Here is a 14,847-nt window from a genome sequence, read left to right as displayed (position 1 = left end):
AGAGTTTTTAATAAAATTGATTCTAAAAAAGCACCAGGCCCAGATCAAATAAGTGGTAGGGTTTTGCAAATGTGTAGTGAACAACTTAGCCTCATTTTCTGCCAGCTTTTTCAAAAGTCATTAGATACACATTACATTCCTAAAGCCTGGAGGTCCTCGCTCATAGTACCAGTACCTAAGGTAGCAACACCAGCTGATTTAAATGATTATCGTCCAGTCGCCCTAACATCAATCGTGGTGAAGAGCCTAGAGAGAATTGTTCTGAGACATATTCTAAATGATGTGCAATGTAATATCGACCCTTTACTGTTTGCCTATAGAAACAAGCGGAGCACAGATGATGCCCTTCTGTATATGCTCCATAATATCTATTGACATCTGGATAAGCCCAAACGATATGTCCGGGTTCTCTTTATAGATTTTTCCTCCGCCTTCAACACCATCAGGCCCCACATTATGATGGAGAGGCTGGGGCAGTTAGGGGTAAATCCTAACATTATAAGGTGGGTTGAGTCCTTTCTGACGGAGAGAACACAGTGTGTTAGGGTAAATGAGGCTGTGTCCTCCCCGATTATGACCAATACAGGATCCCCACAGGGCAGTGTCATCTCACCAGTATTGTTCACTCTTTACACTAATGAGTGTAGAAGTAATACACCTGAGCATCTTACAATAAAATTTGCAGATGATACAGCAATAGTGGGGTTAATACAGAATAGTGATGAGACCAACTACAGGGCCTGGGTGGATCAATTTGCAGATTGGTGTAGGTCCAGCTATCTTCATCTAAATATAAAGAAAACAAAGGAAATAATAATAGATTACAGAATTGGGAGCCAGCCCCATCAGTGTTTGGTTATAAATGAAGAGGATGTTGCGATTGTAGCCGAGTACAAGTACTTAGGCAAGGCAAGTTTATTTATATAGCACATTTCATACACAATGGCAATTCAAAGTGCTTTACATAGAAGAAATTAAAATAATAAAAAGAAATAAGAATAATTAAAACAGTTTAGAAAAATAAAAAATAAAATAAAGTACAAACAGTCGGACGAACATTGGCACAGTGCTCATTCAGTAAATGCATAGTTAAACAGATGTGTTTTGAGTCTGGATTTGAATGTGACTACAGTAGGAGCACATCTGATCTCCTCTGGAAGCTGGTTCCAGCTGCGGCTGGCATAATAGCTAAAAGCAGACTCGCCATGCTTAGAGTGAACCCTTGGTATTTCAAGCTGATATGATCCTAATGATCTGAGTGATCTGTTGGGTTTATATTCAGTGAGCATATCTGCAATGTATTGAGGTCCTAGGCCATTGAATGATTTATATACCAGTAATAATACTTTAAAATCAATCCTAAGTTTAACTGGGAGCCAGTGTAAAGACCTGAGGACTGGTGTGATATGTTCATATTTTCTGGTTCTGCTCAGAATCCTGGCGGCAGCGTTCTGTATGAGCTGCAACTGTCTGATGGTCTTTTTGGGAAGGCCAGTGAGGAGTCCATTACAATAATCCACCCTGCTGGTGATGAAAGCATGCACAAGTTTCTCTAAGTCTTGTCTGGAAACAAAGCATCTAATTCTTGCAATATTTTTCAGATGATAGTATGCTGATTTAGTTATTGCTTTGACATGACTACTGAAACTAAGCTCTGACTCTAGTGTCACTCCAAGATTCCTGACTTGATTTTTGGTTGTTTGACCCCTAGAGTGAAGGTATGCGTTCACCTTGAGAACTTCATCTTTGTTTCCAAACGCAATGACTTCAGTTTTGTCTTTGTTTAACTGAAGAAAGTTTTGACACATCCAACTGTTGACTTCATCAATGCATTGGCACAGGGAGTCAATGGGGCTATAATCGTTGGGCGATAGGGCTAAGTAGAGCTGTGTGTCGTCTGCATAGCTGTGGTAAGCAATTTGGTTCTTTCTCATTATTTGGCTCATTGGGAGCATATACAGGTTGAACAGGAGTGGCGCAAGAATTGAGCCTTGAGGGACTCCGCATGTCATGGATGTCCACTCAGACTTATGGTCTCCTATACTCACATAATAACCTCTCCCATCTAAGTATGACCTGAACCATTTTAGGACTATCCCAGAAAGCCCCACCCAGTTTTCCAGCCTGTCCAGAAGTATGTTGTGATCGACAGTGTCAAATGCAGCACTGAGGTCGAGTAGTACCAGCACTGATAATTTGCCTGAGTCAGTATTTAAGCGAATATCGTTTATTATCTTTATGAGCGCTGTCTCTGTGCTGTGGTGCGGTCGGAAACCAGATTGAAAATTGTCAAAGTATCCATTCGAGCATAAGAATTTGTTCAGCTGATTGAAGACAACTTTTTCAATGATCTTACCTATGAAAGGAAGATTTGAGATTGGTCTATAGTTGCTTAATATGGTCTTATCCAGATTGCTCTTTTTCAGGAGGGGCTTGACAACTGCAGTTTTTAGGGAGTTTGGAAAACTCCCAGAGAGAAGTGAAGAATTTACCACTTCTAGAAGATCTGCTTCTAAACTGTTTAACACACTTTTGAAAAAAGATGTGGGAAGTGTGTCAAGAGCGCAGGTTGATGTTTTAAGGTGCTGTACGGTTTCTTCCAAAATTTTGCCATCAATTTCTTTGAAATCAGACATAGTAACTACTTTCTCAGGTGGTTTGATCTGTCTGACCCCAGCGCAACTCAAGGATGTGCTGATCACCTTTCTGATATTATTGATTTTGTCAGAGAAGAAGGAAGCAAACTCACTGCACTTGCTGTCTGAGAGCATTTCACTGGGAATCTGGCTTGGGGGGTTTGTCAGTCTCTCTACAGTAGCAAAAAGAGTGCGTGTGTTGTTTAAATTACTGTTTATAATATTTGAGAAGAAAGTCTGTCTAGCTTTGCCTAGTTCCATATTGAAAGCATGAAGGCTGTCTTTGTAGATGTTATAATGGACTACAAGTTTTGTCTTCCGCCACATGCGCTCTGCTTTTTCTACTTAGGGACAATAATAGATAATAAGTTGCAATGGAACAGTTATACTATAAAAAGGGGCTGCAGAGGCTGCATTTTATGCGGAGACTAAGACAATTTAGAGTGGATAGTGATATGATGTTACTTTTTTATCACTCATTTGTGGAGAGCATTCTACTTTTTTGTTGTGTTGCCTGGTATTTCTCTTTGTCAGTGACCAATAAAAACAGACTGAGCAAGATAGTTAACTTGGCTAGCAAGGTTGCAGGGAAAAAACTAGACAGTATGGCTATTACCTGTGAAAGAAGGGTGTTGAAGAAAGGTCAAGCAATTAATAGAGATATGTCACACCCCCTACACCAGGCATATGAGGTGTTGCCATCAGGGAGGAGGATTAGGTTACCCTCTTTCAAAACTAATCGAGCCAGTAAGTCATTCATTCCAACTACATTACACTTATGAATAAGAACTTACCTGCAGGACAGCACTTTAAATAGCATCATGCACTTTCTTTCCAGCTTGACTGTTACAGTATGCACAACTGCACTTTATTATCCTAGTTATGTGTAGTGGGGTTTGAGTCTTCTGTCCTGATGTTGTGTATGGGTGTGGGTGTGGTAGGGTGGGGGTGTTTGGGGAGAGGGAAATGTTGTTGTATATTTTGTTTGGAATTCTGTCTTGTCAACTGTCTTGTTGTCTTATGTATAAATGTATCAGACGTACTGTATGGCAGGGGTTCCCAACCTTTTTTTGTCTGAGACCCCCTTTTACCCAAGAAAATATTTTAGGGCCCCCCTTCACATTTAATGATATTATCGCTCTTGTAAGCTTGCAGCAAGGATGACAAAATATGTTGTTTTCAAATAAACGGTATGTTTACTATAAACAGATATGTTTATGCACAAATAATAGCCTATAATATTGAAAATACAATAACAAAAACATTAGTAGGCCCTTTGTAATTTAAAAATGTAAGCCTAGGAGTAGCCTATAAATTTGCCCTATTTTAAATGCAATAACAAAAATATCAGTATTCACACTTGTGTGTAGGTAAAAAAAGAATGAATATAGGCTATTACTAAATGACTTCTGTCTGGGGCCTCAATACTTGCATGTTATTTGTGAGGCTTTATCAATGTGAGGCTTTATTTTTGAGGCTTTTGGCGCTATAGCGAGTGATAATAAACTTGTGTTTATTAACAGAATAATGCGTCTTTCGGAAGAACATTGTAGCCGGAACTACTTCTCTCTCTGTGTGCGTCTATGACGAGTCACGCAGGTACTGGGCTACTCCGCAGCGGCAGCGATCCGAACCAGGGTAAAATAGTCCCTATGTAATCACTTATTATAGGTGTACCATAGTGATTCAGGATAAGACAAAAACACTGCAAAATGGATTCATGATGAACTCGCTCATTATATAAATTTTGAACAGAAAAAAAGTTAAGGACTTTTATTTAATGCAAATTGCTCAAAACTTTTCAAATATGACGCGACCCCCCACAGAGCTCGCTGAGGCCCCCTTGTGGGCCGCGACCCCCCTGTTGGAAACCGATGCTGTATGGTGTAGAACAAATTTCCGAAAGGATAAATAAATCTCTCTCTCTTCACACAGTGATTGACAGGGAGGGAGGGGGCGGGGCCAACTTCACACAGTCATTGACAGGGAGGGAGGGGGCGGGGCCAACTTCACGCAGTGATTGACGGCGGAATGCATTTTCAATTTGCACATTGAATTTTGCTTCATTCATTGCGGGACATTTACCGTATTTTCCGCACTATAAGGCGCACCGGATTATAAGGCGCACCTTCAATGAATGGCCTATTTTAGAACTGTTTTCATATATAGGGCGCACCGGATTATAAGGCGCATAGAATACATTTACATTTACATTTAGTCATTTAGCAGACGCCCTTATCCAAAGCGACTTACAAATTAGGACTAAGTTCAGCGAGTCATCATAAAGAGGCAAAAGCAACAACAACGCAGGAAGTGCTCAAAATACGAAGTTCAGGTATTATAGAATAGAAGATACTGCAGTCAAACGTTTGACTGGGTTTGCGTTATGCAGTGGTCACCAACCTTTTCAAGCCTAAGATCACATCCAAAGTCCAAATGTAAACCAAGATCTACCACTTGCAAAAAAATATGAAAAAACAAGTGGCTGAGCTGTAAAACCTTGTTTATACTCGACGCGTCCGCATGAGCGCGAAGGTAATAAAAAACTAATATCCGTCTGCTCGGGCAGATTCGGCTCAAAGTCGTGCATCTTCGGATGCGGAGGCGCGCGCGCGGCAAAATGACGTCATTGTGACAGCACGCGCGCCTCCGCATCCGAAGATGCACGACTTTGAGCCGAATCTGCCCGAGCAGACGGATATTAGTACATCTCATCACACCGGCACCCAGTTTGCGCGTCTAAATCAGTTGTATGGTCTGGTGTTCAGTCTAAAACAAAACAGTTGCGTCAAGTATAAATGCCTCGTCTGTTTGGGGAGGTGCGCGCGCAGTCAGCGGAGGCTCGCGCTCCGGTGCCAGGCGAAAGTATAAACAAGGTTTAAGTCAGCGGTTGTATTAATGTATATTGTATTAATATTAATGTATACAGACATTAATATAAGGCGCCAGATCCATATATAAGGCGCTCCGGATTATAAGGCGCACTGTCGTTTTTTGAAAAAATTAAAGGCTTTTAAGTGCGCCTTATAGTGCGGAAAATACGGTAATGAAAATGCAATCGCAAGTGTCTTAACTGAGGGTGTAAATGCAATTAAGAAAAATAACATTTGAATGATCATTTTGCTACATTATTTGTTTGAACATGTTAAACAGTGACTTTTTATCTCACAATTCTGACTGTTTTTCCCCTCAGAATTGCAAGGTATAAACTCGCAATTCGGACTTTTTCTTGCAATTGCTATTTATGTCACGCAATTGTGAGTTTGGCCCTGTCACAAATGGCACCCTAAACACTCGCGGTCTTCCTCTGAGTCCGCACTTTCCTGACGTAACGCCGCTTTGACTGTCGTGAACAAGTCTGCTGTGGAGCTCGCTTCAGTGCGCATTTAGAGCACATATCGACCGCAGAGGGGCGCTCGTGAGTACCCTTCTGAAACCTAAAACTACTAAATGGGACACCCTATGGACTTAATGGGCACGCAGAAGCCATTGTAAGTCTACAAGACTGAAAGTGAGGTGTGCCATTTAGGACAGGGCCTTTATATCTCGGTGAGTGGATTCTGACAAAATGAAACACCTCTGATTGGCCACTGCGTTCAATAGACCAACAAACATGACTGTGATTGGCTACATTACTCACCGCTGTAAAAACATTTGACGTTCTCCAGAGCTCAAACACAAAAACACACTTGAGAGTTTGCCAGTATGATATTATTACAGAATCAACTGAGGATGATCTTGCATTCGCTTGAGAGTGCTTATATTTAAATTTGACTTTGTGATGTTTTTTACTATTTTTTTAATTTAACAAATTATTTGTGATCAAGCATTAATTGGCGGACCCCCTGCAGTACGGCTGCGGACCCTTGTGTTAAACTGATCTGATCTGAACTGAGAGAGTGAAGAGTGTGTCATTGTTCTCTACAGGTTGAGTGATTGTGGAGTCACAGATGAAGGTTGTTCTGCTCTGGCTTCAGCTCTGAGATCAAACCCCTCACACCTGAGAGATCTGAATCTGTCTGGGAATAAACTAGGAGATTCAGTTCATCTGCTCTCTGCTGTACTGGAGGATCCTCACTGTAAACTGGAGAAACTGGGGTAAGATGAACTCTCTGATAAACACATATTTTGTCCTTGGTAAATATATTATGTATTAGTTATTTAATAGTTTTTAACTTTTTTACTCAATCACTAGGGCTGGGGTAAACGATTATTAATTAAACGATTAGTCGGGCGATTATTTTATCGATTAGTCGACTAATCTAACGACTAATTGGAATTATTTATCCTGTCTGTTATTCGCATATCTCTGTCGAGCCGTTACTCCGATGGATTTCAAACTCGACAGCTGTCTGGGCACGAGTAAGTGCAGTGCCAAGTTTGACGTTGTTTGGATGAGAAATGCAAAAGATATGTTAAATATATTGGTAAAAGAAGCACTTAGAAGGTTGTGGTTTAAAAATAAACATTCTGACATAAACACACTGTCAGCTACAATGTTTACTTCTGAATAATATAGTATAAATGTGATAAATCCTTTTTTTTTTCATGCAATTAATCCATTGAATCAATATAAAAGTTAATTTTCACATTGAAACTGTTGAAAATACACAACAAAGTAAGTTGATCCACATATGACAGCCTCTGAACTCGGTCAATACTAATCTGGACTAAACATAGGCTACATTCAATCAGCCATCGCTAGAAATACCTTCTGAACGACGGCGACCTTCTTTTTTGACGGCGATCAGCTGTAAAATGGCTTAGGTCCTGCTCGTTTTCGTTGACTTTGAGTACAAGAATTGAAAGTTTTTTAAAAGATCCCCTGGGGTTAACGTGTCAGCATTCGACAGAAGTTTGACGCTGTCGTGTGAGAACAAGCATCAGTCGGCATTTCTCTTCCTCCCGCGTGCCTCATCTTCTTAATCTCCTCACGTAAATGATTAGATTTCGATGGCTTACGTTTCTTCCCTACGGCAGAATCCACCACAGGTTCATCAATGTATTATTTTTTTTGTTTGTTTGTTGATCAAAAAGTGCAAAGTAGATAAGGAAAACTAGGATGCCGGGTGTCAGAGCGCCACCGTTACTGTTTACAATGCATGGAATGGTGCGCTGTGATTGGTTGAGCGGATTTGTGGCATTCTGCAGAGAAAGGAGACGTGTGTGTGTGGCGAGCTGTACCTCCGGGAATGGTGCAAAAAAATAAATAGATAATAAATAAAGAAGCGTCGACGCAAAAAATATGACGTCGACGTAATTTTGGCGTCGACGCGTCGACGTCATCGACGCACCGCTACAGCTCTATCAATCACCAACTTTGCTTGTTAAACTCTAGCTTGTTTTCGGGTCTGAAGAAGGAGTCCAACCAAACAATTACACATCCACACAACACAAATGAGAGACAAATGAATACATTTTATTGAGAGCTCATTTTCTGTACAATTATAGTTTGACCAGGAAAACCAAAACCAGTATTTTATGTGTGATTCATAGACACTCAGTTAAACAATAAATTACAAGTGATACTTACTTCAGTCCAAATGCACATTAAATAAATATTCAGTTAAATCAGTGAATATCACAGGTGAGCCAATGCTTGATTAAACATGCTAATCCTAAAACATAAATGTTCTCCCCAGTATATACAGTACTGTGCAAAAGTCTTAGGCATGTTAATCTTCCACTTTTCAATGTTGACATTCTCTGATCCTCTTTGGTTTAAAAATGATTCATCTTGCTTCATCGGAATGAGATGACACTTGGTGACGTTTGTTGTATTAGCTTTGTGAACACACACAAAATAATCATAGACATGATTCGGATATGGTAAAGGGTCGTAAAAAAAAAAGTGTCACACTTGGTTCCTTCAAAAATGACCGACAGGAAATGAATGGGAAATACGAAAACTCAGAGAAACTTTTGGTGGTACAAACTACAAATCAGCCGCTGTGCAGAAAAAGTGCGCAGCAATGAAGGAGTGACGCAAATAAGACCCCCCCTCTCTCTCTCTCTCTCTCTCTCTCTCTCTCTCTCTCTCTCTCTCTCTCTCTCTCTCTCTCTCTCTCTCTCTCTCTCTCTCTCTCTCTCTCTCTGTGCGCATGTGCGGCGTGTTTGTGGGGAGCGCGTGAGCAAGGAGTGTGTGGAGTTGCTGAGTGAGTTGAACTTTTCCTTTCTGAGTTTATTTATTTATTTTGAATATTGCTGTAAGTTAGAGGAGAAGGTGTTATAGTGGCTATTTTTGTCAGTTTATCTGATAAAGATGGGCTCAAATTCCGATGGATTTTCCTGTTTGTCTGCTCGGCACGCGTGCAAGTGCATGCCGTCAGATGAGTCTGTGTCTATTGAGAGTGTTTTGGTCGCTATTGGTCGAGAAATAGGTGCACAAAACATAATGTCCGCTTCAAGAATGAATAAAGCAATTGTCGTTTTTCTGAAGGAAATCGAAATGGTTAGTCAATTGGTGGAGTGTGGTTTAACTGTTCAGGATGTATTTGTTCCAATTTTACCTTTGTCTAGTCTTTCTAAAAGAGTGATGTTGTCAAACGTACCTCCGTTTATTTCTGATAAAGCGCTCGAGTCTGTCTTAGCTCGTTATGGAAAATTGGTTGGGCAGATTAGAATGATTCCTCTAGGACTGAAAAATCCAGAGTTGAAACATGTCATGTCTTTCAGACGTCAGGCTCTGATGATATTAAGCGCTGAATTTGAAATGCTTGATGTGTCTGTTAAATTGACAGTGTTTGGTAAGGACTATACAATATTTATCACTACTGAGACTATGAAATGCTTTGTTTGCGGAAAATACGGCCATATTAAAACAGGTTGTCCTGTTGTGAAAGAGGCTCAAAGCGCAAAGAATGGTTCAGTGCAAGATTCAATTGTTTTGGAGAATAACGAGTTGGTTAAACCGACTATAGAAAGCGCTGCAGTTGATTTGAATGCGGAAATTGACGCGTCTATTGAAATGAGAGAACAGTTGCCTCAGGGTGGCAATATTGAGATTACAGAAACGGATGCGATCATTCCTGATGCTAGACAGAGTGGAATGAATGACCCTGTAGAGATTGTGGAGGAGGTAGAACAATCTGGAGAACAAGATGGGTCTAAAGTGAGGGATGTCTTGGATGAGGTGCAGGCATCAAATAGGGATATGTCCCAAAATGATGCTGAACCAATATCACAGGATGTTGACAGTGATCCGGATAGTGAGTGTTCAGACTTAATCACTGATGAATTGGATGAATTCAATTCTCAGGAAAGTACTGTTGGGCGATTAAAGAGGATCTGGTATTATAGTTTGGAACAGCTGGATGAATTCTTGAATGCTACAAAAAAACAGAGAAAACCAAAGATTGAAACGTATTTTCCTGATTTGAAGCTTTTTATTGATTCCTCTGCTATGGCTATGAAGAAAGCAACACTTGAGGAATTAGATCAGCCTAAGCGTTATCGTTTAAAAAAGTTTGTAAGTGCTGTCAGAAAAAGAGTAAAGAAAAGTCCTTAAAGAGGTAGCCTATTATGTATTGGAAATTACATCTATATTGGCATTTATTCATTTTCTCTTTTTTCATCCTGATGGTATCCTTTAATATCGGATCCTTAAATATAAATGGATGTAGGGATGTACGAAAGAGAGTGACTTTATTTAAGTATTTACAACTTAAAAAAGCAGATGTAATTTTGTTGCAAGAGACTCATACTGATGCCTGTAATGAGACAGATTGGATAAATGAATGGGAGGGCAGTATTAGTCTTAGTCGTGGTACGAACGTGAGTGCTGGTGTTGCGTTTTTATTCTCAAAGCGTGTTAAAGATAATCCAGTTTTCTTAGAAATAATACCAGGACGCCTTCTTAGAGCTGATTTAATAATAGGCAATAATAGTTTTTCTTTTTATAATATCTATGCTCCTAATATAGGAAGCGAGCGCTGTGATTTTTTTCTGAAACTTTCTGAAGAATTGTTGAAGTGTTCAGATGATAAGATTGTTGTTATAGGGGGTGATTTTAATTGTACGGTAGATCATAAATTGGATAGGAATCATGAACAGGGTTTTTCCTGCATAGAGAATTATGAGGCGGCCGCCTACGTCAAATTTCGGGCCGCCTCCGTCTGTCGACAAAAACTCAAGACGGAATCACATGATTAGATACCTCTTTTCCACCGACACGATTCTGCAGCGGGTTCACGGCCGGGTTCCATTCCATTCTCAAACCGTTCTGCGCATTTCGACTGCATCAGAATAAGCACGAGCCCGGCCCTGGCCCGAGACGCTCAAGCACAAGTCCGACAGCTCATCAGAATTATCAGCCCGAGTCCGTTTTTTTAATTATTATTATTACACAGCGGCAGCCTGCCCTATTTGCAGCCATTAAAATAGGTCAGTTTTGTTTCTTTTCATTTCTTTATCATGTTAATTTAGACAAATGTTTTGGAGCATTTTTTTTTAAATGAAGCCGAACCGACAGCGAGTATAACCTACAACATGTTTGATCAATTTAGCCTCTCAAATCAACGCTAATAGGCTACTTTACTTGGCTACAATCCATAGATAGGCTATAAAACACTTCAAGCATATCACACAGACAGTTAATTTAACAAATGATTATTTATTAAACCACAGTGAGTAAAACAACTTTTTTTGAAATACTGAGGCAGGCTCAGGCTGCTCGAACCAGCGCTCGCAAACGAAAGGAGCAATAGCCTATCTAAACCAATTAAATTAAATAAACTTGCAGGTTATCTTACCTCAAAAATGCACGACAGAACATGGCCATTCTTTTTTCCAGTAGTTTCCAACAGTTAAACGAAAATAAAGTCCAATGAAACGAAAAGTTAGAGCAGTCTTTTACAGAGCATCGTGGAGAAAAAGAATAGCATCCACAGTGTAGCCTAAGGTTTTAACCCAGTCCTCCTCTCTTCTATCACTCTTCCCGCTGCGTTTTAAGTTGGCCATCTGTGATTTTTTTCTCTTAATATTCTCCATTATTTGCACATGAGGTGAATCGTGGGTCGCGCTGATGGGAAACCTTCTGTGTGTGTGTGTGTGCGTGTGTGTGTGTGTGTGCGTGCGTGCGTGCGTGCGTGCGTGCGTGCGTGAGACTGTCATGTCAGTCATATGTCACTGTGTAATTATAAGATTATGAAAGTTATGAGGTTATGAAATGTCTTTCTATGTTTGTTTTTCTATCGTCGTCGTCAGCTTCTCATATTTTTTAAATTAATGTCTAAAAATATAAAAAGAAGGATAACCCAAAAAAAGCCAGAGGCCCGGCCGCATGTGAATTATGACGTGAGAATTGGCCCGAAGCCCGGCCCTAGGGGCATAAATAAGTCAATAATAATAATATTGGCACGTCGGGCTCGGGCTGAAATGCAGGGCTTTAAGCACCTAAACGTGCTTGTCTCAAACGGAGCAAGGTAAATTTCTGCGAAAGCGCACGAGCCCCTGCCCCTCCCCCTTTTCAACATCACCTGTCAGTTATCACAACCTCCACAGACGCACGAAAGTCAAGAAGCACCTTCTCTGCAGCATCGAAGTGCCTTCACTTGTCACAGCCAGGTACCGATACTGTTTTTCTTAAGCTTCGGCTCTCAAACTAGTTAGGTTACTTAAAATATATCCATAGAGCCAGCCTGACTTAGGCAATAGCCGAAATTCTTCTGCCGTTTTTATAAAATAAGCTATCACAAGTAGCAGTCACGTAATTTACTAGTACTGTTTTGTAATTTCATGGCCCCCTATGAACTGTAAATAAAATCAAATTATCTGATTATTAAAATGCCTAAAAATAAATAAATACATGCTTGTAAAAAGTTTTTTTTTTTTCACCTTCTAGTGGTCATTATACATAAAAAGATGCACCAGATTAATGCATTTATCTTTGAAATGTACAAAATGTTCTTACGGGGGGGCATGCCCCCGGACCCCCCTAGAGGTACCGAGCTATCGGATTTTGCCACCTCCGCCTCATTTTCAGCCAGGAAAAACCTGATGTTCTTAAATCTTTAATTAATAGACATAGTTTTGTAGATTTGTGGAGGGATGTTTATCCTCAAGTTAAACAATATACTTGGCTGAAAATTAATTCAAATAAGGTTTCTGCTGCCAGATTGGATCGTTTTTATATTGAGGAATGCAATAAAGGAAGATTTTTTAGTAATCGTATTTCCCCTACATCTATATCAGATCATCATTATATCTCTGTCTATCTTGTCACCTAAATCCTATAAGTCACAGTGGCACTTTAATAATACATTACTTCAAGATCACATCTTTGTGCACTCTTTTGGTCTTTTGTGGAAGTCTTGGAGAGAAGAGAGAGGTAGTTATTCATCTCTTAGTCAATGGTGGGATCTGGGAAAAGTCCAGATAAAGGTTTTTTGTCAACAATACACAGCAAATAATACTGAGAACTTGAAAGTGAAGATGAAGATGATAGAGCAAGAAATTCTTCAACAAAGCCTCCGCAATCAGGGAGGAGGTGATATCATTAAAGAGAACAAAGGCCTTTTGAAGGATTTATTGGAAGAGCAGGAGAAGGAGACACTTGTCAGAACAAGATATGTGAAGTGCAATGAAATGGATGCTCCAACTGCTTTTTTTTTTCGGACTGGAGAAAAAAATCTAAAGAGCAGAAATTTTTTCACAAACTGAAACTTCCTAATGGCAAAGAAATAACCAATCAACGAGAAATGATAGTTTCTGCTATTTCTTTTTATGAAAAACTTTATCAGTCCGAATTTTGTGATGAAGTAGCAGTTGAAGAACTTCTTCTAGATCTTCCACAGTTGTCTAAAGAAGAAAAGATGGAATTGGAAGAATTCTTGACTTTTGATGAGCTTTCAAGTGCTGTGCAAGAGCTGAACAGTGGCAAATCTTCTGGTGTGGATGATCTCTCTGCTGAGTTTTTTAAAAGCTTTTGGAATGTGATTGGACATGATTTGTATGATGTTTTTTTGGAGTCCTTTAATCAAGGTGTTTTACCCCTAAGCTGTCGGAGGGCAGTGTTGACATTAATCCCTAAGAAAGGAGATCTTGGACTTTTGTAGAATTGGAGCCCTGTGTCGTTGCTGTGTACTGATTTTAAGATACTGTCAAAAGCTATAACTAATAAGTTGAAGAAATGTATGGCAACTATAATTCATGAAGATCAGTCATACTGTATCCCTGAGCGGACAATTTTCGACAACTTGTTTTTGCTAAGAGACATTATTGCAGTTGCTAAAAAACATCAAATTGATATTGGACTCTTATCTTTAGATCAAGAAAAAGCTTTTGACAGAGTGGATCACTTTTATTTACTAAAGACTCTGAAGGCCTTTGGCTTTGGACCACAATTTGTCTCTTGTATTAAACTGCTTTACAGTGAAACATCTAGTATGCTTAAGATTAATGGTTGTCTAACTAGACCTTTTGCAGTAACAAGAGGTATACGACAAGGATGCCCTCTTTCAGGACTTATATTCAATTTCTATTGAGCCTTTGTTGTCACATTTGAGGAAACGACTATATGGATTCTGTATTCCTGGTTTTCCAGAGATCCCACCTGTAAAACTCACAGCTTATGCTGATGATATAACTGTTTTCATAAGGAACATTGATGATATGGCTGCTTTGACTTCTAGTTTGAAAACTTTTCAAAAAGCTACATCTGCTAGAATCAATTGGGATAAATGTACATCCCTTCTGTTAGGCGAGTGGAGGGATATAGATCCTCCTCAAATCCCACAACAATGTGAATGGATCAAAGATGGTTTTAAAGTTCTTGGGATATATTTAGGATCTGATACTTATATGAAAAATGATTGGGAAGGATTAGTTGATAAAATTGTGGGGAAACTACAGAAGTGGAGATGGATTCTCCCGAGGTTATCTTTCAGAGGGAGATGTTTAATCGTTAATAATCTGGCAGCCTCAATGTTGTGGCACAGATTTACAGTGTTGAATCCCCCTGAAGAGTTATTGACTGGTATTCAAAAAGTCTTTGTTAAATTCTTTTGGGATGGTTATCATTGGCTTCCTCCTGGAGTTTTGTATCTCCCAGTTGTAGAAGGTGGTCAAGGACTTATAAATCTGGAGGCGAGAGTTAAGACAATGAGGTTTCAAACATTACAAAGGCTATTATATTGTTCAGATAAGATACCCTGGATTGCATTAGGTTTGTCTGTTTTACAAAGTATTGGGGGAGTTGGATTAGCTAAGCAGT

General features: G+C 39.7%; 1 pseudogene across 1 annotated transcript in view; it reads left to right on the top strand.

Annotated features, from left to right (window-relative positions):
• LOC309510221 (NACHT, LRR and PYD domains-containing protein 3-like) overlaps window positions 1–14,847 on the top strand; it is a 343,190-nt pseudogene that overhangs the window by 267,640 nt on the left and 60,703 nt on the right. Inside the window, exon 14 of the transcript XR_014211802.1 lies at window positions 6,564–6,734. The product of XR_014211802.1 is annotated as an NACHT, LRR and PYD domains-containing protein 3-like (transcript). The remainder of the gene's footprint in view (window positions 1–6,563; window positions 6,735–14,847) is intronic.

Source organism: Leuciscus leuciscus, assembly GCF_965113295.1.
Source record: "Leuciscus leuciscus genome assembly, contig: SUPER_11_unloc_5, whole genome shotgun sequence".
NCBI lineage: Eukaryota > Metazoa > Chordata > Actinopteri > Cypriniformes > Leuciscidae > Leuciscus > Leuciscus leuciscus.
The sequence above is the reverse complement of the archived record's forward strand: the minus strand, read 5'-3'. Positions and strand labels throughout refer to the sequence as shown.